At 41.5% G+C, this 26,769-nt stretch overlaps 1 protein-coding gene across 19 annotated transcripts in view; it reads right to left on the minus strand.

The window, feature by feature from the left end:
* HTR2C (5-hydroxytryptamine receptor 2C) overlaps nucleotides 1-26,769 on the minus strand; it is a 242,138-nt gene that overhangs the window by 65,300 nt on the left and 150,069 nt on the right. For 11 of the 19 annotated variants that reach the window (XM_054839527.1, XM_054839546.1, XM_054839530.1 and 8 more), the window contains one exon: nucleotides 26,256-26,678. The exons of 7 other annotated variants lie outside the window; for them this stretch is intronic. The gene's annotated coding sequence lies outside the window, so the exon portion shown is untranslated. The remainder of the gene's footprint in view (nucleotides 1-26,255; nucleotides 26,679-26,769) is intronic. One more of the 19 variants, XM_054839538.1, reaches the window with a different exon arrangement.

Below are 26,769 nucleotides of genomic sequence, written 5' to 3' on the forward strand. Positions count from 1 at the left end.
TTGGAACTAGAACTGACTTCAACTGGTGCCCAGGAACTTCATCAAAAATCACATCTTTGACATCCAGACTGTGATCATGGACCATACCAGATACACCAGCTGTGAAAAAAAGCTCCGGATGCAGAGTGCAACAATCCAGCAGCACGCACCATTGTTCCTGCTCTGAGAGACTGTAATGGCAGATGGAACCCAAAGCCATAGACTAAATGAACTCGATGGACACTTTAGAGCGATGGCCCATGGAGTAAGAGAATGGTGTCTGTGAAATAATCTGGGCATGACGTAGATGGTATGGAATAAGGGGTGGATAATGTCCTGGTTCTGGCAAGGACAGAGTTAATTTCACAAGGAGCCAGGACAGGTGAGCCAAGCTGGCCGGGGGGCTATTCCATACCATGTGACATCATGCTCACCACAAAAGGGGGGGCTAGTCGGGCAGGGGAGGGGGTGGCGTGGTTTCTGTGTGGTTCTGGGACACGGGCTGAGCATCTGGTTGGTGGGTAGCTGGATAGGTAAATTGTTCTTTGTTATCACCCATTGTGAATATCTGTTATCAGTACTGTTGTGGATTGTTTTCCCTCTCCCTTGCTGTCCCAGTAAACTGCCCTTATCCCAACCCTGGAGACTTTGCCGTTGTTTTTCCGTTCTCCTCCCCGGCCCGCCGGGGGAGGGGTGAGCAAGCGGCGCATGGTGCTCAGCTGCCGGCTGGGGCTAAACCATGTCAACTCCATGCAGCTCGCTCCCAGGAGAGAAACAGAGATGCACCTCACAGGCCTGAATTTTAACATATAACAGGAAAAATACAGAATAAGATTTTTTCACAGGAACAACTGAAATGCAGGACAAAGTTGGAATTTCAATCTTAAAGTTATTTTTTTAAACAACATTATAAATAATTCTGATAAACATCTTAAAATACTTCTTGCTCCCACTTGCTACTATTTAAATATCAAATGAATTCTTTTTACTTCACTTATTTTAAGCCACAAAAGCACAGTCCAGTTATAAGAGGTAACAGCAGCATGAGTAACTCAGATTCCTGCTTTCATATTACTTTGGAAAAAAAAAAAAAAAAAATCAAACTAGCCTAATGTTGCCAACTGCGACAGCTTTTCCTCACAAGCCTTTTAGTATCTTGTGTCTTGGATTTTTAAAACCCAGTCCCTTGAGATAGTAGGTCTCACAGCTGCAGACAAAAGATGAAAAATACATCTCCTAAAGGCTTCAAAACCAGAAAGCAAAATATAAACAAACTATATATATAAAAGTAGGGTGTATTATCTTCTGAATTTTCTGGTTTTAGGCACTTGACTTCTGGTTCTAAAAGGCTCTCAAGGCCAGTGACTTTGCACTCAAAAACTTCAATGAGATATTCTTAAAAAGCTCCACATCCAGAACAGTTAAAGCTTAAGGAAAGGTTCAAGCTTTATATTTGACACCATCCTTCCACCACAACATTGTTTGCAGATGTCCCTAGAATAACATACTATATTCCCCAAAGCTAGCATTTAAGTTGCAGGGTTCCACAACACTGCTCTTCCCCAAACCACACCCACACTCCAATTCATACATTTTGGCTGTGCAAACCTAAGGAGAGGCCAGGCAGCAGGGAACAAGGCCCCAGCGCTCCAGTATGCTGTTATGAACAAGCCGTGGTGCCTTATCCCTTTCCAGCGTGACACAAGTGGTCTGGTTAAACCACAGCTGGAGCGAGTCAGTCTCTGGGATGAACCAGATCAGGGCAAGTTTCTCCTATAACACTACAGACATTTGGTTAGACAGGCAATGAGTTTTTAATATTGTAAGATAGTGAATAATCGCTCTTGGGTGGAGACGAGCATTCACAGGAGAGACTACAGCTGGCAGCTAGTTTACAAGCACGGCACCCCAGAGCCCAGGGGGACATTCTGGCCTGAGAGAGCTGCTGGTACTAAAAGACCTCATTTGCATTGGAAAACTTTTTTTTTTTTAAAATATCTACAGAGCATCACAGAAACTTAACAGGAGCCAAAGTCCATACAAACTTAGTACATGCACAGTTTGTATGACAAACCTAAAACAGCAAGGTTTTTGACATTCACAAACCTTTTGGCTACAGATGTTATGTCAGCAATCAGCTGAACACGTTTCCTTACTAGTGAGAAAGAATTAATCTTTACTGCCAGCCTCACAACAGATATTTAAGTGAAAGGCCAAAAAAAATAATATTGTAGGCACACAGAAAAAAGGTAAAGCCACACATGCTAACCTTCTGTCCTTTAGGCCCACCAAGAACAGCATACTGTAATGGCGCTCAGGGGCTGACAAAACAAGCAGACTGCACTATTTTAACCCAACAGACTATGCTGCCTGATCATGTTTTCCCCAGAGATGAGCAGCTTGTTACATAATTTTTTCCCTATGTTTTTGTGAAGACACAAAACAGAGACTCTCAATGATACAAAATGCACACAAATAATACATGAGCAAAGCTGTAATTCTAAACAATTCTTCTGGACAAGACAAGAACATGAAAGATTTTATAAACATTCTCTTACCTCTTTTCTTGCTTGGATAAATGTTATTTTGAAGAACTCTTTATCAACATAGGCAGCATGAAGTATATTTGCGCTGACATACTTCACACAGAGTTATCAAAACCAAAACCATACATACTCAGGTAAGTCTGGTGTGCTGATTTTTATGAGCTATAGCCTGATTTTAGAGTAACAGCAGCTGTGCACTTAAGCCTCTTCCTCTCTTCCCCCATACTTCAACATGCCTCATTTGCAGAGCTGATACAGTGATAGCAGCAAGCCATCAGGGAATTCCTCCATGTCAGGAATATCCCTTATTTTAGGACATAAATTTTTTTGGTGCTTGTGAGATCTTCCAGAGTATACCAAGCTCCGCAATGTTTTGTAAGATATAAGAACAGACTCTGCCTGGGCTCTACCAGAATGGCTTGCCATTGAAAACCAAGATTTCTTCCCACTATCCAGCTCAGGCTTGAAGGTAATAAGCTTTTTTTTTTTTATTATTTGTGTGTGTGTATGTATGTGTATATATATGCACAAATATATATTTTTTCCATGCATGGATTCTATCTCAATCCATTTGTCAGTAATAAATAAGTCAGTAAAAATTTATTTTTCTAAAAAAAATTTGGGGAAAAAAAAAAAGAGAATTAAAACAGGCTCCTGGGTTTTGGGCATTTCCCCTATCACAATCTCTGCCTCAAATCTCTATTATCAGGGAAAGGATCTTCCTACCTGGAAGAGGGTTGGGGCAGAATTCAGAGCTGAACATCATCTTCCTACTGAAAATAGTATCTTCCACCCTACCTTTTCCCAGTGATGGCTGTATCCTGGGGTACCACTAGGTTCTTCCCAAAAGAAATGTGGCACAGCTGCTATGATTTATCTTCACAGCTCATAGCTTAGAGTTACAGACAGAAAATACACATAATGAGGGAACATGTCCGCTATATGTTCCTGTATGCTGTAAGAGTTCCCTCAGCTCCAAGGAGGATGCTGCAAATTGGCTGAAAAGATTGAAGCAGCATCCTCAACCAACTAGCCCCATGTTATGTTTCTCTACAAATCTGGGGGATTATAATTGGTTTTAGTAAGTTCTCCAGCTCCTGCAGCAGGAAAAGTTTCCCTTTGCCCTAGGCAGAGGAAAAGGCTTCTGCAAATGTGAATAAATGAACAGAGAATTGCAGGAAGGGGATTTTTTCCAAATTACCTCATAAAATCTCTGCAGTATATGTCACAGGTGCACAAGCTTTCATAAAACAAGAGTCAGTAAAGCAGCAGCTCTTGCATGTAACTTCCCTCTGGGCCCTGGCATGGGCTGTGCATTGTGTGGGTGCCAGCACTGCTCCAGGATCTTGTTCTGCAGAGCAGCATTGTGGATCCCCCACTCCTGTGCACCCCAGTCCTTGCACTGCCACAGAGGAGACACCTACATCTGAAAGGAGATCAGTCCTAATATACCCAACCCAATACAGTTCCATTAGAGAGAAACAACCTGGGAAACTGCAGATAAAAGGCACTTCTATAAGTATACTAATGTGGTTTTAATTCATTTTAGTAGTAGCTACTTAGTAGTTATTATGTTTTGCTTTCATTTTCTGTGTCTTTTTACCTACAGAATTTGGAGCTCTTTAAAATGCAGAAACTATGGCTAGCAAGTGCACAAACCATTACTGTAGACCCTTTGTCCTGGTTTTTGGCTGGGATCAAGTTAATGTTCACAAGAAGCTGGGAGGGGACACAGTCAGGGTAGCTGACCCAAACTAGCCAAAGAGATATTCAATACCATGATGTCATGCTCAGTATATATGGGGGAAGCTGGCCAGGGAGGGATGGGCTGGGCATTGGGTTCTGGTCGGTGAGCAAATTGCATTGTGTACCGCCTGCTTTGTATATGCTCTTATAAGTACTGTTGTTGTTATTTTCCTCTCCCTTTGCTGTCCCAGTAAACTGTCCTTATCCCAACCCATGAGTTTTACCTTTTTCTTCCCATCCCGCTGAGCAGGGGGGTGGGGGAGTGTTGGGCAGGGGGGAGCGAGAAGCCACATGATGCTCAGCTGCCAGCTGGGGCTAAACCATGACACCATTACTCCTTCTGACATTAAAAATACCCTTCTCTGCATCTGAGAATATCAGGCATCACTGCTCAACAGTCTCCACACCAAGGCTTGGATTTTCTCTGGTATGGAGCTGATTTCATAGAATCATATCATAGAATGGTTTGGGTTGGAAGGGACCTCAAAGATCATCTAGTTCCAACCCCCCCTGCCACAGGCAGGGACACCCTGCACTAGACCAGGTAGCCCAAAGCCTCATCCAACCTGGTCTTAAACACTTACAAGGATGGGGCATCCACAACCTCTCTGGGCAACCTGTTCCAGTGCCTCACCACCCTCACAGTAAAGAATTTCTTCCTAACATCTAACCTAAATCTCCCCTCCTTCAGCTTAAACCCATTACCCCTTGTCCTGTCACTACACTCCCTGATAAACAGTCCCTCACCATCTTTCCTGTAGGCCCCTTCAGGTACTGGAAAACCTCGGAGCCTTCTCTTCTCCAGGCTGAACAACCCCAACTCTCTCAGCCTGTCCTCATAGGAGAGGTGCTCCAGCACCCACTGTATCAGGGCAGTTCAGGGTGTTACTAAACAGCAATGGGAGTTAAGCCATTTATAACCGGTTCAACAGGCTCTGTTGGCATCAGGTAGGTTATAGAAATTGGGATGTATTTATTAGGTTTTCTGCTTTGTATAAAGGGACTAAACCAGAGATGTGAAAAAGTAATTGCTAGCTTCTGGAAGTATGAGATGGTTCAGTTCTGCTACGTCCATTTAATGACTAGTAAAGATTGTTTATTCTCTTATATGCTCTCGTGCCATAGGCTGCCTTACGTATGCTCAAAGAAAATGAATCTGCTTTATCTTGACACGTCTGATAAATTCTGGCTCTGTAGCAATACTGTTTATTTGGTAAGATGTAATGAAGAGAATATTTAATACTAGAGTTGGTTGGGAATAGTTCCACAACACTTTTTTGTCTTGCCAAAAAAAAAATGTGTTAAGTCAACATAGAAACTTTTTTGCAGGCAAACAGTTTTGATGCATTTCTCAACAGAAAGTACTGGTGGAAAATGTTGAGAAAACTTCATTTTTGTAGTTTGAAAACAAAAATAATCCCGAAGCTTGAAATTACTTTTTCATTCTTATATTTAACAAAGTACCAGCAAAAAAAAAAAAAAAAAGTCATATTAAAAATTATATAGAAATCAAAGATTTCAAGACATCAAAATGACCCTAATTGGCCCAAACTTACTTCTTGTTGAGATTTTTAGTTTACATTGACCTTTTGACATTTTTACACTTTCTGAGATTTCACACGGGGAGAAAAAAAAAAAAAGACTCCTGAATAACAGTTGTGGGGTAGAAAAGCTATTTTCCACCTTGCACTAGTTATGTTATTAGGCTAGCAGTGAAAGAGAGAGAGACAACATGTTACTTTCTGGATCTAACAACTTCTTCTATCATGCTAAGATAAAAATGTGTGAACATCAACCACATGGAATACAAGTTCTTTGTTTTTCTTTTCCTAATGAACTGTGCAAAGAATGCAACATAATGATGCCTTCAAAAGAAACTACTACACTACCAGAGATACTAAAAAAGCTCTGTTCTTTGGCTGGCACCCATCTCTGCAAATGCTGTCACAACAGTCTCAAAACTGTCACTTCAGCAACTGCCCCTCATGGGAAAAACATATTTCTTCTAATTAGACAAAATTCTAAATCCATGTTTGAAGAGTATAATTTGATCTTTTCTCTAGAAACTCATTAACCACTTGAGTTTAATTATTAAAATTTGCTTTAAAAATTCACTGAATTAACTACCAATTGTGTGAGTGCAGCTACTGCTTTGGTGAGATGATGCTTATTGCTGCAGTACATGGGTATGCCACCATGGGAGGTGGCGTGGTCCATGTCTACCTAAGAAACTCCTCTGAACATCAAAGAGATGTAGCTTCTACCTCTGGGTCTGCCATTGGCTCATTGGATGACTTGGGCAGGTTAACCTCCTTTCCTTTCTTGCTAAATCTATTTAGGATGGTCAAGCCATGAATTGTTTGGAGCAGGGACTTCTTTCTCCTCCTTCAGTCCCATCATGCTTAATAAAGTGCCCAATAAAATAGGACACCGAGGTCATCACTGCAATAATAACTGCTGGCAAGAAGGGAAGGTATCTGTACTTGGGTAACATGCTCCTGATGTTGTGTCTAGTAAAGTGAAGCTCCCAATATAAGAAAAAAAATAACGTAAAAATTCATGCCTAGGTAGGGCTTAATGCTAGGGTTAGCCATGCTGCGGCTCTTGCAGGGTCCGAAGCAGCAAGGAACCTGCTGAAAGCCCTTGGTCTTCTGGGATAAAACTGGATGATACTGATTCCTTAATGGAAACCTTTCAAAGAAGTAGAAATCCATGATATATTCAGTAACAAACAGGTTTTCAAACAGCATCGCAAACACTGAATGCACAGACACATGCTTCCACTTGGCCTCAGTTATAAAGTTCAGTTATTTACAAATCCAGGACACAGTAGGGTGATGTAGAGTATAGAAACCTCCTTTTTTTTTCAAATGCAGAAAGATATCATCAGAAAGCCATTTTCTCACAAAAGATCTTCAATTTGATTAAAAAAAAAACCCAAACAAACAAACAAAAAAACCACAAACAGAAAGAACCACAACAAGCAACCCCCTCAAACAACTAACTACTTTTGGTTTAAATCAGGCAAGTACGTGTGTTCAACGATTCTCTTAAAAATAGACACAAGGTTCTGTGGGGTTTTTTCGGTCCCACGGGGTTTCTCATAGCATCTATGGGTGAGTACTTCCATGTTAAGCATTTCATGAGTCCTTTTAAATTCTCCAGCTGGTATTTTCTGCAGCATTTTTGGATATGCAGAAATGTGTGAAACACCCCAGGAAACTGAAGGGCTCCAGCATCAGCTCCCTGCTCTTTGGATGCTAACTCCAACATTTTTGCTTCACAGAAAAGGAATGTAACAAAAGTTACTTTTTTGTTACCAGATTTGACACATTTAAGCTACCTTAAAAAAAATCAGTGATATAAAGGAGCTAACTGAAAAATAAACTTTTCCAAGTTCCCTGTGTCATATTTTCAGATGAATAAAGGCATAAACTTACGCAAGAACTTCTACATAAACTGTAATATCAGTCTGCATGAGACTCAGGTGCTTTTATTATTTCTGCATTTGGTAAATTCAGGCATAACAATTCCTGAAGTCCTTTGGCTTTTACGAACAGGTATGATTGACAGTCTCTGAATGCACTGCTTTTCATAACAACCATGATTGACAGCCCCTTGGTGTATAGCCCAGTCAGCCTAACAATGTTATTGTTCTCTCATAATTACCTGATAATTTTTTTTAATGTGTTGCTGTTAGTTATGTTTCAACTAAGTAAGAGTCCTCAGAACTTTTCAAAAGTTTATTTAATTTGTGTTGATTTTGGGCTGCCTTTCTGAGACCTTGATTCTGTGGCAGCAATGGAATTGCAGGCATTTGGTGGCCAAGGTGCATTGGCTGTCGATCTACCTGTAATTGATGCCTTCCCTGGAAAACAGAACATATTAAAGCCCAAATATATGACAATCCATGTGTCATCTTGGCATATATCACTCACACAGTTTTTGTACAAAGGGAAATGTTTCTTAATTTAATACTTCCTGGAGCATAAGAATATAGCTAGTAGTTTATATGGATCTAGGGCCAGAGCCTTGCGTAGGATGCATCCCTGTAGCTGGGCTCAGTTCAGCACAGTTTATTACTTCCAAGCTGCTGAAGATGGCAGCTTGTTTAACTTCTGCCAAAAGCAGTAATTGAGATTTTTCTGTCTTACAGAAAGATCACCCTCAAGAAGCCTCAGCCAAGGAACCAACTTGTGTGAATCACCAGCAGAAATTCACGACCCTGTGGGGTCACTTTTCTGAGTATTTTCTGGTACCTACAAAATAAAATCGACTACATTCTTTTTATATGAAGCAAGTGAACCATAACACTGTATACTAGAGAATGACAGTCCTAGTTAGAAAATGCTCAACCCTCTTACCTTTGTACTAGGCATAAATCCAAGCTGTCATTCTTCTGAAATTTGAAAGTGTACATTTTTCATCTCTGTCTTGATTTTCAGATAGGATGGAAGCAGGCAGGTGGAAAAATGAAAACCCACATTGTCTCAGATTTCCAGCTGAGGAAGACTCAAGAACCTCCTGGATTTTTGCACACCTATAAAATTGAACTTGGCAGAGCAGCTTGAAGTTGAACAAAACACTACTCCCACATCGACATAGTATTAGGAATTAGTCTGGCTGGCCAGTTTGCCAATTACAAACCACAACACCTATTTCAGAAACTTTGTGAATGTTTTTGCTTGAGTGTGTTGAAAAAAATTATAAAACCCACCTACTTTGCAAGAAAGGTAAAAAAGAGCTTTCTGTGGGAAGGCTATTAAAAGTATCTTATTATATTATATTTAGTTACTCTTAAAAGGACCAATAAAAGAAAAAAAGCCCTTGAAGAAGAAAGCACACTCAGTCTGGGTCTTTCCAAATGTTTCCAGTTCTGCACTGGGGTGCTGAAAATAGTAAGCAGGTATTGGAAGGAGAAAGTTCAGTGTGCTTCTGAGACTTTGATTTTTGAAACCAGAACTGTGGACTTTGAGCACAGTTTTGCAGTTCACCTGTTTGGTTACCTTTTCAAGTGCCAGTCTAAAGTTTGGCCTCTGCACCAATGTACACTATATATCACCAAACATACTATAGATCCAGGGCTTGAATTTGCATATGTAACACTGAAATATAAAGGTTTTTTGTTCACATTTACGGCAAATGAAAGCAAGTACACAATGCACAGATTGTATAGCCAAATGGGCTAATTCTGTTCATAAACATTTGTTTACACAGATTTAGGGGCTACATTGGGGCCAATTGAACAGTTGGGCCTTTATTCTTTGTTAATTTGCTTTCCAGTACTCCTGAATTTTACCAACATATTTATAGAACTGGCCATTTCAATAATGTATTTTCTATGGCCCTGACCCTAACCTCTAATCAGCCACAGAGCTAGTTCCGTTATCAAGTATTTTTCTCATACTCTAAACATACCAGGCATTTTCTAAAAGTTGGTTTCAGGTTGATAAATCGTGTACAGAATGATAGTGAGGTAATGAATCATTGCAATGACAGTGCACTGTCTCACTACAGACTGAGGAAACTACTCATTGCACATTAGATACAAAGCAGAGGACAAAAAAATTCAGCCATATGTAACTTATGCAAACACCACGAGCAAAAGCTAAAAATGGCTTCTTAACAATCTTAAGTCAATGGTATCTCTGACCTCTTTTTTCAAGGACTTTCAGGATGCCTTACTGAGTTCTCAGCCCGTCAGCCTGCAATTCCTCACCTCCAGCTTGGGCTCAGAGACTCCTGTAATCTAGTGCAATCATCTCGGCATGTCCAAAGTCTTGGCACCTAAAGCTCTGTTCTTCCACACGCACACAAGCTCTGGTTGCTCACCAAAATGCATGTCAGAGAACAGAATAACCACTGTACAGGTAAACCCTTTTTGGGGTACAAAGAGGGTAGGGAGGACCCATGCTTAATACCTAGGGACATACCCCTACCACCAGCACCAAGAAAGAAGTTTCCAAACAGATCAGAGCAACATGCTTCTCTGCTGTCTAAGGCACAGCCATGTGTGGGATAACAGGCACTGAAAAAACAGCATTTTCAAACCGGTAGAGATGCTAGTTTGCAGGGAGTAACAGTCTCTTGTGGATCCAGAGCTCTGTAACATCTTTAAAGCAACTGGACTCCTTCTGGTGCTTCATACGAGATTCCCAGACAGTTCCCTAGCACAGACTGACCCCTACCAGGCACCTTGTCCCGTGGATCCTGCTGTTCCTAAACTTCACAGATGCATGGTTAGTCTTGGGGAAATTCTGCTGCATGGAAGAGTAAGATGAAGAAACTATTTCATGTATTTTTATGATTAGAAATGAGGAATAGGAGCCACATCAACAGCCAATTCTTCACAGACCACCAGCTGTCCACAAACAAGCTGAAGAAAATCCTGCATGTGGAAGAAGTGTTAGCACCATGTAACAATAGCTCATATCAAACAGCTACATAACTACAGTGTGTGTTGTACTAGATATATCGAACTAAGACAAATTAATGCTCAGTTTTGAGGTTTCTTCTCTGCAGCAGGTGAGATAAGCTTTTCCTTCAGCTTTTACTGTGTTTCAGTTCATTTGCCTCATCCCACTCCCACCAGATCTACCCTGCAATCCCATAAAACCCAGATGAGATTCCAGAGAACAATCATTGAGATAAATTTATTATTTCTTACTCGATACAAGTTACTGATTTATCTAAGTTTATTCAATATGTTCATGGTCCTCATAGTTTTGATGACCCTCACTTTCACTTCAATTTTATAACTACAGAGAAATCTTTAGCATTGTTTTATGTTTCATTGTGAGAAAAAATTGAGTACTATCAGTTAAGGTAATCTTAAATCTTTACTAAATTACTTTTGTCCTAATTATTACTTTACCAACAGATACACTTCTAGCATCCTCTTCTCATTCATGTTTCCTTACAATCGCATTCTAAAACAGATGCTAATGAATCAGAATTTGTCTAATTTCTGATTTCACTAATTATTTATCAGATCAACTAAATCTGTTTCATTTAGAATTATAGGCTTAGTTACATAAGATGGATTTTTCTATTAAAAATGTTAAGCTGCCTAGAAGTAACTAATACACTAAATTTTAATCTCCATTCAAGGTCCAAATATATTATTAATAAGTGATCTTAAGTTGGCAAGAACATGCTTAATTCTAGACATATCCTTTTAATTCAAAATTAATTAAACAAGAATGGAAAAATCAAATTGTGTTATTGAGTATAACTGACCCTGCAAAATCACACTAAAGCATTTTAACATTTCAGAGATAACACTGAAACCAGCCTGGTTTTGTATCTTCAAAATTGCTATGAAATATGAACATACTAATCTTGTCAACAAATGAGACAGAAGTTTGGGTGCTGAAACATGCATAGGTCTTCAACTGCCAGAGATAAGCTCCAGAGATGGGAATGTTGCAGGTATCAAAGAACAGCGTTGGCGTCAGAGCCCAGCTGGTGGGACACTGCACCGTGTGGTCATACCAGCTCTGGGAAGAGGCCAGCTCCATTGCTTATTGTACATGCTTCATTAATTAGATCTTGAGAACCTTAAAACATTGGTTTTTTAAAAGTGTGCTCATATTATTGAAAGAAAATTGTCTTCCCCTGTGACAAATAATATGGGATATCTGCTTTTCACAGGTGTGCTCCCAGCCTTAAAACTGTAACTGAGCATTTCCCCAAATGACTCCTGCTGCGTTTATTACCTGCCTTTACATTTTCCAATCTTTCACACATGGGAAGGCAGACTAAATAACCACAACATCTGATACCATGTCTTTGAAGCAACATCCTTCCACCCTTACAGGTTTTCTAAATCTGAGGCAGCTCTGCAGAGAATGAGCAGGTACAGCGCACAACTGGGAGGTGAAACTCCTCAGCTCGAGAGCGAGCAGCTTGTGCTGTTAGTTCAGGAGTCTCCAGCCTTGCTCCCCTGCTATGCATCACTCATAGCAAAGCATGATTTCTTCCTGATGCAAAATCACACCACTTGCTCTTTGCAGATTAGTGCTTGACTGTTCACTCCATATCTCTCTGCAAAGCCAAGTGCTTTGGGTCTTTCAGTCACCTTAAATCCTGTCACTATTAACAACAGAAATACACTGCTGGTTTTTTGTTTTGGGGACCGTTTTTCTAGTCTGAGGATTTTGGGGCATTTCAGCAAAGTGGAAGAGAATGGAGCAATGACATTATTTTTGTCCCATTTCCAGGCAGAATGGCAGAACACCAGTTCTCATAATTCTTCTGAGAAGCCAATTGATTCATGCTTGTCTCAAGTCCTAGCATCCTTCTGAGAACCTGTCAGAGGGCAGCCAAAATAGTACGATTGCTTCACCTACTGCCAACCACTCTGTTTCAATCATAAATAAAACCAGGGAACTGTCACAGAGCAAAGAGCCTTCCCTGAAATTCAGATTGCACCCAGAAGTTCACCAATCAGTTAGTCATTGCTGTAAATCAACATGACTAATCAGCTCATCTTCACATCTTAATGAAACTCTGATGCTTTTCCACCAGCCTCAGGACCTATGGGTTGGTTTGACCCAAGGCAACGCTGGTGAACTGCACGGTGGGGTGGGGAGTCACGTTGAAGAATCCTCCCCACAAAATCCTCAGCCAGTCTTGCTTTAAACCAGGCTTTAAGGTGTCCTGCGGCTAATACTGCCAACTTGCCTCTCCCAGTGGCAGGAGCCATGCAAGCTGCCAAAATGGGAGAGAAAGAACGAGCAAAATTAAGAACATCACAGCCTGGGTTTCTTTTGGCTTTGCAGTCTTAGAAACCAACTTGTGTCAGATACAGCGAGAAATGGGACTATAATTTAGACATTCTTTCTTTAGGTGAACTAATTCACATGCCCATATTTCAAAGCATCCTTAAGACATCAGTATATTGGTATATCTTCATGGGAAAACTTCTACAGAAAGACTGCCAGCTAACTTAGCAGCACTCCTTCATTACAAGTGCTTACAGAGCAACTCAATTATCCACGGACTCTCAGTCTTTCAGCCATACACTGTCTGTACAACACTGGTAAACACACTTACATTCACTTTACAAGTAGATAAATCAAGACCTACTGTCTTGGAAATAAAATCTGAGAGAAGCAGTAGAGCAAACAACATACCCCAGCTGGGTTTATCCCTGGTTTCTCACTACAGAAAGGCTGGTCTGCGCACACTCCAAGTTTTCAAGCTTTTTGCTCAGCCACAAGAGCAAAGCACACCCTTCTATATAAACTGGAACTCTTTGATAACCACTCTGCTTTCCAGACTAGAAGGAGTAATAGAAAGGCAGAACATAGAGGGAGATGATAAAATTAAGATAGTTAGGAATGTATTTCACAGAATTTTCATGCTTCAGTGCTGTTCCATCACATACCTGAGGGAAAGCATGACTTTGGGCTACTCATCATGCCTGCAATTCATCACTTGGAAGTAAGCTGTATCAGTTCAGCACCCCAGCTTGCTTGCTTGCTTGCTTGCTTGCTTGCTTGCTTTTTTTTTTTCCAGCTGGGATATTCACTGTCTAATTAGTGAGTTGAATTAGTTCACTGATGTGTCCAGTAAAGGCAAGAACTAATGCAAAAGAAGTGCTGGGAACATACAGCCCTGAGTGAAGGCAGGGCGGGGAAACCTGAGCTGGACCACTCCTTTCAAGAGCAGATGATCAGCAGTTAGGAGCTCAACTCATCTTACACAACTTCAATGTAACTTGAATATCATTGCTGTCCTATGCAGCCAATGTGGAAAGATATTCTCTGCAGCTGCCTGGCACAGCCTAAGCTAAATGCCTGAATTTCAGCAGCATGAATGTCTGAAAACCATGTGATGGCTCATGGACCATTTCTATTGTGAATTTAAAGCAGTTGTAATGTCTGAGACAGTTTCTTCAATGCTCATAACTGAATTCAAATTAAAAGCAGCAACCAAGAGACACAAGCCTAAGCACCTCTGCCTGAAGCAAAAGAATTGATATATTAACTAAAGGATAAGGCGAAACACATTGTACCTCAGGAAATGCATTTGCTCAAAACACATTAAGACTGTCAACAATTCAGCTTGGATGTTTACAGCATGGTACGCAAAACAAAATCATTACTGTGTCACAGTATGCAATTAAACTGGCCTTTAACACTGACAGTAATGCTATAGAGAGGAAAGGTACACAGTCAGCATCTAAAATAAAAAAAGTTCCCAGGTTCGAATTGCAAGGGATTAAATTTTATAGTTTATGTGATGCGAAAAGGTCAAAGTAGATCACAAAGTTTCTTCTGGAATAAGAAAGTACAGTTTGATCCTTCTGTTTATAACCTATTACTACTGTTCTTCATTTCTCCATCACCTATGTACACACACAACATGCATGTTACAATGCAGTCCTCACACACACCCTGTCCACCATGAGGAGTCCCTTGGCTGATGGAGCCAGAACTGCCTGCAGAGCTCCACATGAACAGTGTAAGGAACAGAACTTGGGTATGGACAAGAACTCTGCTGTAAAGGCAGCTTAAGGCTTTGGCAATCAAAATAAATCTTGTACTATGACTTGGGGCTTGGCTACATCTTTTCATTAACCAAAACATCTATAGTAAAATAATTATTTAGTATTCCGGGACAAAACTTGCTTGTTCTACTTAAAGCAACATCAAAGAAAGAACAAATCAAGGCCTAAACAAAAAAATCAGCACATTTTCTATGCAGGAGAATAAAATTTGCTGCTTAGTGGCATAGAACACTACTAAAATAGAGATAAGAGGTACATTCAAAAGGCATCTATATATGCAAAAGGGACACCATCCATAGTTAAAACAGCCACAAGTTATATGGTATGTGAACTATTAAGTTCATGACAGCAGAATACTACTGAACATATTTCTCTCTCTAGGAAATTCAATAGCTAACTGTTCATCTCAAAGATTTTATATTTTCCCATGAAAAGCTAGGAGTAGCCAATACCAGTGGCATGGTGGTAAACTGGAGAAATCTGCCAGTAACCTATAGAAATCCTCCAATACTTCTTCAAAAAATGCCCTGTTAAAACTATGGCACTCATTGCCACAGAACGGCATGAATACTAAATTTCTGATGAGTTCAAAAAGCAATTAAACGAAATAAGAAGAGAAAAAAAGAGGTCCATTTGAGGCTATTAAACAGGATAATACCAGATCTGGCTTAGGAAGTCCCTAAGCAGAAATTGCTGGAGCCTGGGGGATTACAGGGGCGAGGACTGTGTGCTTGCCCTTGGCCCAGTGCTCCTCTCCAAGCAGTTTTTGCTGGTCACTGTTGGAAACAGGATACTGGGCTGGATGGATCTTTGGACTGACCCAGTAGAGACACTCTAATGCCAAAAGCTCACAAGAGATGGGCAACTCAATCTTATGTTGCTTTAATATGCAAACAGCCAGATTTGGTTCTTGTATACAGTCTAATGTAGTCAAGGGAAAATGTGTGTCTGCTGCTAGGGGCAGAGTTCACCACATCTGAGAACAGAAGCACAATTTGGACATTTAAATGACTTCTTTTTGCTACTGTATCCAACCTATTATGCTAAAAATTTCACCAACAGAAATCAGTACATGCAGCAGATGACATATTTTGCGGGGCAGGTGGGGTGGATTTTGTTGTTGTTTTAAAGAAACTAAACAAACTCATTGGAGCCAAAACAAATCAGAGCCCTTGACTATAAAAATAATTTCCCTCCCTCCCCCAGGCCAAACAGTTTGGTCTCCTGATAGGAAGAAAAAGTCCAAATTCCCAGTCTGAATGTAACAGATGATGCTTGGAGGCCACATGGTGAAGCTCACACTATATTGGAAATTTGTTGTGACCAGTGCCCTGGGAAACCACTTAGTCTGTTCTCTACATGGTTTGGCTCCCTCACCAAGAGCTGGAAGCAGGACAACAATTCATAATGCTGGGCGTGATGTTTTTCACTTCTCTACAGTTGAGTCATAGAACCATAGAATGGTTTGGGTTGGAAGGGATCTAGTTCCAACCCCCCTGCCATGGGCAGGGACACCCTCCACTAGACCACGTTGCCCAAAGCCCCATCCAACCTGGCCCTGAACACTTCCAGGGGTGGGGCATCCACAACCTCTCTGGGCAACCTGTGCCAGTGCCTCACCACCCTCACAGGGAAGAATCTTTTCCTTAAATCTAATCTAAACCTACCCTCTTTCAGTTTAAAGCCATTCTCCCTTGTCCTATCACTCCATGCCCTTGTAAACAGTCCCTCTCCAGCTTTCTTGTAGGCCCCTTCAGGTACTGGAAGGCCGCAATTAGATCTCCCCAGAGCCTTCTCTTCTCCAGGCTGAACAACCTCAACTCTCTCAGCCTGTCCTCACAGGAGACGTGCTCCAGCCCTCTGATCAGCTTCATGGCCTCCTCTGGACTCACTCCAACAGATCTGTGTCCTTCTTATGTTGGGGGCCCCAGAGCCGGATGCAGTACTGCAGGGGGGTCTCACGAGAGCAGAGTAGAGGGGCAGGATCACCTCCCTCAACCTGCTGGTCATGCTTCTTGTGATGCAGCCCAGGACATGGCTGGCTTTCTGGGCTGCAAGCGCACATTCCCAGCTCATGTTGAGCTTTTCATCAACCAACACCCCCAAGTCCTTCTCCTCAAAGCTGCTCGCAATTCATTTAACTCCTTGGAAGCTTATCTTCCCCATTGCTTACTGCTTTAGTGATGTAGATAGAGCTAATAGAAGGAGAATACTAAAAGGATTATTGCTTTTATTATCCTACTACTGGAAAGCTGATTAAAAGCACCTATCTTTTCACATACTACCCTAGGCATTAGCACTCTCAGCTCTCTTCTTACAAAAGGTCACCGGACAGGATATTAAACATAGCCTTAAGTACTGAGCACTCTTCACTTCCAGCACAGGTGTCCTTCTCATGGCAAATGTCATAGGGAGCTGTCTGTCTCTAGCCCAGGAGCCCTTTTTTACTTCTTACTAAAACACAACATAAACAACATGGATTTTCATAAGAAAACATCAGTAGCCTGCTAAAGAGCCAAAGAATGGTGGTGGGTGATGGATAGTTGCATAAGTAGCTGCAACTTCAACTGCAGGATTTCAGCCAGATGTCTTGTTTGTGATTGTCCATATGAGCCACTCCACCAGGCCACGGTGAAGACATGCATGAGCTGGCTCAGTCCCCTCAACACTTTCCTGCTGAGTGGTGATACAAAGCCAAAATAACTGTGTAAGAACCACCGGAGATATCACCTCATATTTTCACAATACCAGACTAAGGACATTTTACAAGGTCTGAAGATAGGGCCTTTAGTGTTTTCCCATGATAATGGTAAGCTGCTTTCTAATGTCATGCCTTATGTAGCTACCAGATGCTTTGGCATGAGGTAGGATCTCCTAATGTCTCCTCCTACCATGTGGAAACGACAAGGCATGAACTGTGGTGATACTCAATGTAAAATATTCTCCCAAACCCAGAAAGAGGTCAGACAGTGAGAATATGCTCCCAGTCTCCCTAGTCTGTACAAATTACCAGTTACGAAATCAGTGTATTTAAGAATAGGTTTCAGCGGTCATCTCCCTAAGTACCTAACAGTGTTATTGTGTGGTTGCACATCTCCTTTAATATAGTAGGTTTTATTTCATACCCAGTTTGGGTAGCAATGCATATGCTGGTACACCAGGGCAATAAGGTATTTAATTGAGGATAAGAGCAGATTGCCAAATGGACACAACTCACAGCAGCTGAAGCTATTTTCTCTGATGCCATCTACCTCTACTCTTAATACATCAGTGCTTTTATGAAAGAATCCCCCACAAGATTATAGAACAGCATGAGTCAGCATCATCGCTCTGAATTAAACTGGGTGAGGGTCAGCTATTTTCCTGCTGTTATAGGCCCAAAAAGGTGAAGGAGTTCTGCTTGCTGACAGTCATTATGCAACAGAGATAATCCATCTTTCTGCAGTCATTTGTGGTGTCAGGAGAAGCTAAGAATAAACTGGGAAAAGTGTCCAGAAAGGCCTGCTAAGAAGTGAACTGAAAGAAACCCCTCTCAAGACACAGTGTGCATAACCTCACTTCAGCTTAAAACACATCCTTATGCAAACTCTACTAGATGACTGCAGGTCACAATCACATATTGCAGTTAAAATTACTGATTAACCCACCCAGGAAGTGTTAAAACAAGCAGAGGAAAGTAGAAGTTAGAAATAATAGTTGCATGTCTGTTCATATAGGATACACTAGAGTTGCTAAGCTTAAGAGGATAGGTAGGTACCCCTTCCAGCTCATTACAGGGAGTTATGAAGCAAATTGCTGCATTTTAAATCCTGCTTATCCACAAGCTAGATAAATTAGGATTCCTTTCATTCCATTTTCTTCTTCCTTTCCTTCTTTCTCTTTCCTTCTTTCTTTTGCTTGTCTCAAAAGAGCTACAAAAATATGCAAGCATATCCAACAGAGAAAGCAGGTCAGCACTGCCCCCTGTTCAGAAGGGGAGCAGGCCATTAAAAAGAAAGAAGCTAATTAGGATGTAATTGGACACTCCTAGTCAGGAAGATACTAGGGAGAAAAGAAAGGAGAGAAGCAGCATGACAGTCTAAGGATGACCAGTCTCCCCAGCAGAGACTGGGGCAAATCTGCTGTTGTGAATGAGATGCATTTCATGTCCTTCCTTGCAAACTGAGGAAACATGCTATGATCAGACCCTGAAATTAAAAAAAAAAAACCAAACAACTGTTTTTGTGCCAGCTTTAAGCTTCTTGTTTTCCTTGTTAATAAGATCAAGAAATTGCCTTGCAAAAGAAAGCTCTATAATTCTGTAAATTTGTGAAAGTTTGTGAAAGCCAGGATCACTGATTATCTCCTGAATTGATGCTGAAGCTTTGGGGTAGTCTAGCAGCTAAATTAATACTTAAACTGTACATACAGGTCAGGATTCAAAAAGAACTGTTAACTCTTCTGAGACATGCAAAGAAAGCTTGCTATCAAGGTCTTCAGGATAAACACAATAGTCCTGGGTTTGGTCCCACTTACTCTAAGCACAATGGAATTGTGGCAATACAAAAACTGAGAGAACAAGATTAGAAGAAGCAAGCCCAGGTAATAAAGGGTCATATCAAATGAAAAGCTGACCTTTGCTTTGTTGCATCTGAATTTTTGCCAAAGGAAAAATTTGCAATGCCTTTCAAAAGAAAAGTAACATGTAATCTAACCCACATGCTCTCCCAAATCAAAGGCCAATAATATTAATTGTACCTTTTTACATTGGATATACTGGATCTATTGAAGTGTCTAATACTAGCTAGAATCAAGAACTGCAGAAGCCAAATTTGGATGAAAACATCTCTTCTGGAAGTCACCAGATATTGGTTTCTTGCAATATTATCAAAATGTTGCAAGGTAGAAGAAGCTTTTAATTCAATGCAGCTATAAAGAACTTCAATAAAATTTATTCCTAGGGGAAAAAAAACCCAAAAAACAAGCAAACCTCTGCTCAGCATAAAAAGCAATGGTCTTTGTAATGGAGCAGAAAGACTCAGCCTCTCCTCTCTTTCCAAAGAAATAAAGCTCTGTAAATGCTGAACACATTAGTAATCCGAACCCTCTTGATGCTCTGATCGACTTGGCCTTTCTATCAGTAGGGAGCTGGAATAAAAGGAAGGGCGCAAAAAGAACCTGAAACTCAGTAGCCCGCTTCCAGGCACTACTGTTGATACCAAAAAAAGCACTGGTAAATATTTAGCTCATCCACCTTCACAGTGGACAAGCAACAGCTATTCTGCAGTCCATAAACTCTTAAAAAGACAAGACAGAGAAACTACTCATCTGCACTGCTGAACACAGATACAAATCAAGGGAGAATAATGAGGTCTGACTGCGTGTTTCAGGCATCATTTATTGAGCCGGGTACAAATCAGAAGGACGTGATTTCTCTGGTAATGGATTTATCGTACCTAGGATCTGGTCTTTGGCAAAGCAGAGCACTGCCCAGATTCCCTGAAGAGTTAAATGTAGATATTTCAAGATCTGAAGGCAGGGCCTGTACTTTCTTTGTTCTGCTCCACCCTAATAAAACGGCTGGTTCTACGTACCTGGTGATAAAAAACTGTCAAACTTGTGGGTGTTATATGGAGAACAAGTAAAAGGGATTAGCATTTCCAGCTTGCTTCTGTTCCCTAGAAACACTGGTTGGCAGAACACAGGAAACTTCATATAATGAAGCAACTAATGATGGGTCAACAATATGTGTAGCCTGAGAACAGGATGGGAACAGAGAAGGAACCTGGGATCAATCTCACAAGCATCAGAAATGGGTTGTGTAGACAAAGAAGCAATAAATATTATGTTTTGCTGGGTTTTTCCTTGCACTAATCCATACTGTTGCCTGGAAAAGAAAACTGCAAGCGTCCATTTTTTCCCCTTGGATTTAATGAATGACTAACATACCAGCTAAAAGTTTTCAGCATCACTCCACTGAAGCACACGGACTGGACCCATTGTGCGTAGGTTTTTGTTCCTGCTCCATATACTTCCAAAATTGTAATGCTGCAAGAAGGTTTCCCAACCAATTTCCATATTGATATTCCATCAGCTGCAATTGCTTTAGGAAAGTCCAAGACTATATATATTTTTTTAATTTTATTTTTTTCTTTTTTAGGATAGAACTAAGAAGCGCTACCTAGAAGTGATTAGAAGACACTATGGTTTGTCCATATTAGCCAGGCCTATCCAAGGCTTTGGCACTTCATTTTAACTCTCAAGTCTTTGAAAGGTGAGCCTCAAACTGCTGCTGCTTTGTTCAGTCTGTACACAAAATAATCACACAATAAAGAATAAACTCCATAGAGTTTTAACATTTACCAAAAAAAAAAAAAAAGGACATCATTTGTTGTAGCCATCATGTTCCAAGAAAATTTGCTGCAAATAATAAGAGCAAAGTCACTGCCCTGCATAGTTCAGCTTAGGTGCACAACCTGCTTAAACTTGGCTTCAGAGCATATCAGGAATAGGACGTGGGCTGTTTTAGGTTGAATATGTTTTGAATTCAAGAAAATTAACTTTTTTTTTTCCCCAAAAAAATGTATCATTCTACATCTGTATTTGAATCTACAAATGGCTCCTGATAGAATAATATGTTGATTAACTCATCAAACAAAATGCTGTCTGGCAGTGGTAGCAGCAAGTCAGCAGCTGTTTCTAAGAGCAATGGTACTTCAAGTGAAAAAGCTGGCAAGCTTCACGTTAACAATTAGCTACCTGACCAGGTTATCTCTTTCAGTAGCAAGAAATGTGGAGTCAGCAGGAATTTTTCTACCCAAAGTACACGGAAGGAAAGGAACCTCTGCCTTTCAATTCATTATTTAATATACTTGATGCAAGCCTTATGTTCACAATCTGTAGCTACACTGAGAAACATAAGTGATCCAAAACCTCCAAGGACCTTAATCGTTACAGAACATGCAGGAGAAACTTGTTGACAACAGCAGCAGTAATTTAAATCTGCTGGCACTTTCAGAGACAAATAGCTCTGTATAAAATCCAGCTGGAGGTGTCTTCCCTTCCTCTTGGTCTCTGAACACTGATGTCAGGACATCCTAACCTACATCCAGTGGGTGATTAGCAGGGCTTTGGTAAATCCTGTAGATGATCGCATGGACCACACTAGTAGGTTAGGGGGGCTTTTTCTCTCCTTAGAGAAGCATGAAGCAATTCTACCACAGGCATCACAGGGAGAAATGCTCCCCCAGAACAACCCATGTGGTTCTTCACAGTGTTTTTACTGCTAGACAGCAACCATGGATTTTTCATGGTGTCCTGGTTTCGGCTGAGATAGAGCTAATTTTTCTTTCTAGTAGCCAGTATAGTGCTGTGTTTTGGATTTAGGATGAGAATAATGTTGATAACACACTGATGTTTTTAGTTGTTGCTAGGTAGTTGTTGTCTCTACACTAAGTCAAGGACTTTTCAGCTTCTCACACCCTGCCAGGTGGGAGAGCACAGCCAGGACAGCTGACCCAGACTGGCCAAAGGGATATTCCCTGCCATATATGCTCCATATATAACTGGGGAAGCGAGCCAGGAGGCACATTCATTTCTCAGAAACAGACTGGGTATTGGATTATTTTATTTTCCTTTTGCCTGTGGTAAGCAATTGCATTTGTGCATGACTATTATTATTATTATTAATTATTATTATTTCCTTTGTTATCCTATTAAACTCTCTTAATCTCAAACGACAAGCTTTTTTTTCGTTCTCCTCCCCATCCCCTTGGGTGGGGGGAAGAGTGAGTGAGCAGCTGCGTGGTGCTGTTACTGCCTGGGTTTAAACCATGACACACAGAAATAGTTACCCCCTCCAAAATTACAAATCTTCGCTATCTAAATCTGCAAGCAATAATAGGTTGGTGCTGTTAAGGCTTTTTTTGCTTCTCCACCAGAAAGTTATTTTCTCATGAATTTTTAGACAAATTCTAACAAATCATTCCCAGCCCTGCCAGGAGAGGAAAACCAACTGTTTTCCTTGAGCAGAACTTGTATAACAGCCTCTCCATCCTCCTTAATGCCATTTCTGGAATAAACATATTTTTAAAGTTTGTTCTTTGATGGACTTGTCTAAATACTAGGAATCTCTCAAAGAACAAGAGAAGAGTCTGCCTTTTGAAACACTCACTGGTTACCTCTGCTGCCAATGACAGCCCACTTGTCACTGATTCCCATCCTACCTGTTCTTGAGAAGTCTCTCTCAAAGTAAACTCTGGCCACTTGGATCTGCTGCTCCCCAAATCTCTACAGAATCAAGGGCTGGTTGACAAAACTAGCCATCACACAGAGCACTGGAGAAAAAATATCCCATCTCTACCTTCATCAGAGGAGGATGTGCTGCAGCAGTCTGAGACTTCACAAGTCTCCCGTCACCAGTGAGACCCCCCTGGGGTCCCGTCCTTGTGTGCAGACCTCTGTGTCCCTGCTACTTGCTATAGTGTTGCTCAAAACAATCCTCCAACTTTGGTACCTACCAGTTTTTTAGTCTGTAAAACTTCAGAATACTTTTCTGTATTTTAAGGGACAAGGGTAGTACATTGCAAATCAAGAGGCTTAAAGACAAGACTATGAAAATGAGATAAATCATCTTTTTAGATTAAGTCAACAGGAGCTTTTATGAAGCTAGTGAAAATCTTCTAGATGAACCTTCAGAGCTCATCAATTTAGAATTATTTTCTTTCTGCTCCCTCCTCACTAATATTGATCAAAAAATAATGCTAAAAATAGTTGCCAGCAATGTAATCCAGCCTGTGAAAGGCACTGAGAAGGCTTCTATGCCTACAAGTAACAGCACAGCTCCTCAAGGCACATCACTTCTGCTCCTTGTGGTTCTTTACCATGTTTTTAATCTAAATAGGCAGTAACCTTTATTGCATGAAACCAAGATGGCAAAACATTAGATTTGATATGTATGCTGGATCTGGACTGTCTTACTATGAACTACAGGGAAAAGTGGTGTCTTGAGATTCCCCACATTTGAAATGGGAGAACCTGTGTTACTTGTCTCCCTGCTCCCAGCTTCAGGGGAAGCTTTGCCCCACATAGCAGCCAACAGCAACCAAGTAAGGCGAGCAAACCCCTGCAGAAGTTTGCCCTAAATAACATGTAACTGTCGCTGGACAGCAGCAAGCATCTCACCAGCACAGCTACAGGAACTCACTCCTTGCCCTAATACTTATGCTTTCAAAATATAATAAACAACTGATAACAAAACCAAAAGCAAAGCTAAACCCCACACAGCCAAAACCTTGGGATTAACATTGTAATTGTACCCTTCACTTTGCTTTTAGGCAGTATTTGCCCCCAGATTTTATGTTTGCCAGTAAACTTTTCAAGATAGAAAGCAGTACCGTTTGTGCAATACCCAGCACCATGGGACCTTGCTGTTTGGAAGGTACAGACACTTCACTGTTAAATGGGTATTAGAATCATAGAATCATAGAATGGTTTGGGTTGGAAGGGACCTTAAAGATTATCTAGTTCCAACTCCCCCACCATGGGCAGGGACACCCTCCACTAGACCACGTTGCCCACAGCCCCATCCAACCTGGCCTTGAACACTTCCAGGGGTGGGGCATCCACAACCTCTCTGGGCAACCTGTGCCAGTGCCTCACCACCCTCACAGGGAAGAATCTTTTCCTTAAATCTAATCTAAACCTACCCTCTTTCAGTTTAAAGCCATTCTCCCTTGTCCTATCACTCCATGCCCTTGTAAACAGTCCCTCTCCAGCTTTCTTGTAGGCCCCTTCAGGTACTGGAAGGCCGCAATTAGATCTCCCCAGAGCCTTCTCTTCTCCAGGCTGAACAACCTCAACTCTCTCAGCCTGTCCTCACAGGAGACGTGCTCCAGCCCTCTGATCAGCTTCATGGCCTCCTCTGGACTCACTCCAACAGATCTGTGTCCTTCTTATGTTGGGGGCCCCAGAGCCGGATGCAGTACTGCAGGGGGGTCTCACGAGAGCAGAGTAGAGGGGCAGGATCACCTCCCTCAACCTGCTGGTCATGCTTCTTGTGATGCAGCCCAGGACATGGTTGGCTTTCTGGGCTGCAAGCGCACATTCCCAGCTCATGTTGAGCTTTTCATCAACACCCCCAAACCCTTCTCCTCAAGGCTGTTCTCAATCCATTCTCTGCCCAGCCTGTACTTGTGCTTGGGATATTTGTGTTCAAGAACACAAATAAGTATTTTCTCATTTGCAATAAGAATGAGGAAAAACTGTAAGATAAGTGCCTGAAGTTTGAGATTAGATAAAAGTTCTATGAGTCACTATGCATATCTAATGTGCAGAATGCACAGAAACACTGATCCACTGATACTTTAAGAGAGAGTGAGAAACTTCTGTGTTTGGGTGAGATTACCTAGAATCGCCACATCTGGAGGGCAGGGTAGGAGACCGGTGCCAATCCACAGGCACTGGTGTGTTCCCAGAGACACCCGCAATCTGGTGCATGCGGTTGATTGCACAGGCTGGCAGGCAGGGGGTGCAGACAAACAAACACTTATCGGGCCCTTTTTTCCCCTTTGTACAAGACAGCAGAGACCTGTGTCCTTCCCTGCTCCAGAGGGAGGATGTACAGAGCTGGGAAGGCAACACTTGCTGCCCTGCCAGCAGCACAACAGCAATGTCTTTCTCACTTCCCAATGGTTTTAGCTGCATCGGTCTGCAGGGAAACTCTCAGAAAAATGTCTCTGCTCAATATCCATCTCTGCCGTGTCAATCTCAAATTACAAAGCATTTCTAATGCAAGACCATGGAAAAGGATACAAAACCAGCTCAGTCTTGCAATTGCAGGAAAGAAGAAATGCTGGCAATAACAGAAAGGCATCATCAGTATTATTATGATAAAATGTTTGTGATTACTACACTGGCAATTTTTCCAAATGGGTTGGCTTAGAGACAGGTCTTTTGCACTGATTACTAAATTATTTTCTTTACAAAGGTCTAAGTGGCTCTGTTTTCCAGATGAATAGCCTAAAGCCACTCGGTTCAGAGCTTTAGTCCCTTGAGATTCACCTTGAACAGTAAAGAAATGACACAGATGAATACTAAGCTATTCTGTGTATGAACCCAGCAGTGGTTTGGCTGATGAGAACACTTTAGGTAAAGTACCTTTCAATTTAAAATAAAGACAGAGATGAACTGGGGCTAGTTAAAAGTTACAAGAATTCAGAAGCAGTATTTGCTAACGAAGCATTTTTAAACCAAGTAAACCTTCCTAAAGAGAATCTTGTGTTCACCACATCTCACCTCATCTGGGATAGCTGCCTTGCTAGGCAAATTAAGGGCAGTGAGTTGGCATTGGCACTTTCCCAATCCAGCCAACCCAGCCACTGCCAGACTTCTGGACTGTCCTCTCCCCATTGCCTGCCCCCAAGGAGTAGCATTTTTTTGTCCCAACATACAGTAATACATTTTCCCAGCATTTACTGACCGACACTTACTTTTTTCTTGAAAGAGAGCACCTGCGCTCAGGGAGGGAAGCTCTTTGCAGCTGCTTGCACATCTGGTGCGTGGTGACACAGCACTGCTGGCAGGGACGGAAGAAGGGAGAGGCTGTCAGGGAGCAGGGCGAGTATCTCACTCTCACACAGTACCACCTAGATACAGGTTTCCATCAGCCTTTGCTAACATGGAAAAAGTCCCAGGCAGCACAGAAGGAAACATCAAAGTTCAGCCCCTCTGGTAGCTGCTCCAAAGAGGATTTGAGGCCAGTGTACAGTGATGAGTAAGGAAAGTTTGCTCCATCTGTGACTCAGGGTCTTGCTAGCATGCCTTCAGTGGGCTCTTTTTGAAGCACTCTGCACTTGTGGATGGCACTGAGCTGAACTGCTTACCGGAAAGGAGACTCAGATACACCAGGAGACCTTTGGAGGAAGAGAGAGAGAAGGGGAGGGAGAGAGAGAGAGGGAGGAATGAAGAATGATGTTCATCCTTGAGACTTAAATCTATCTGTGG

This window comes from Grus americana, chromosome 12 (genome assembly GCF_028858705.1).
Source record: "Grus americana isolate bGruAme1 chromosome 12, bGruAme1.mat, whole genome shotgun sequence".
Taxonomy (NCBI): Eukaryota; Metazoa; Chordata; class Aves; order Gruiformes; family Gruidae; genus Grus; species Grus americana.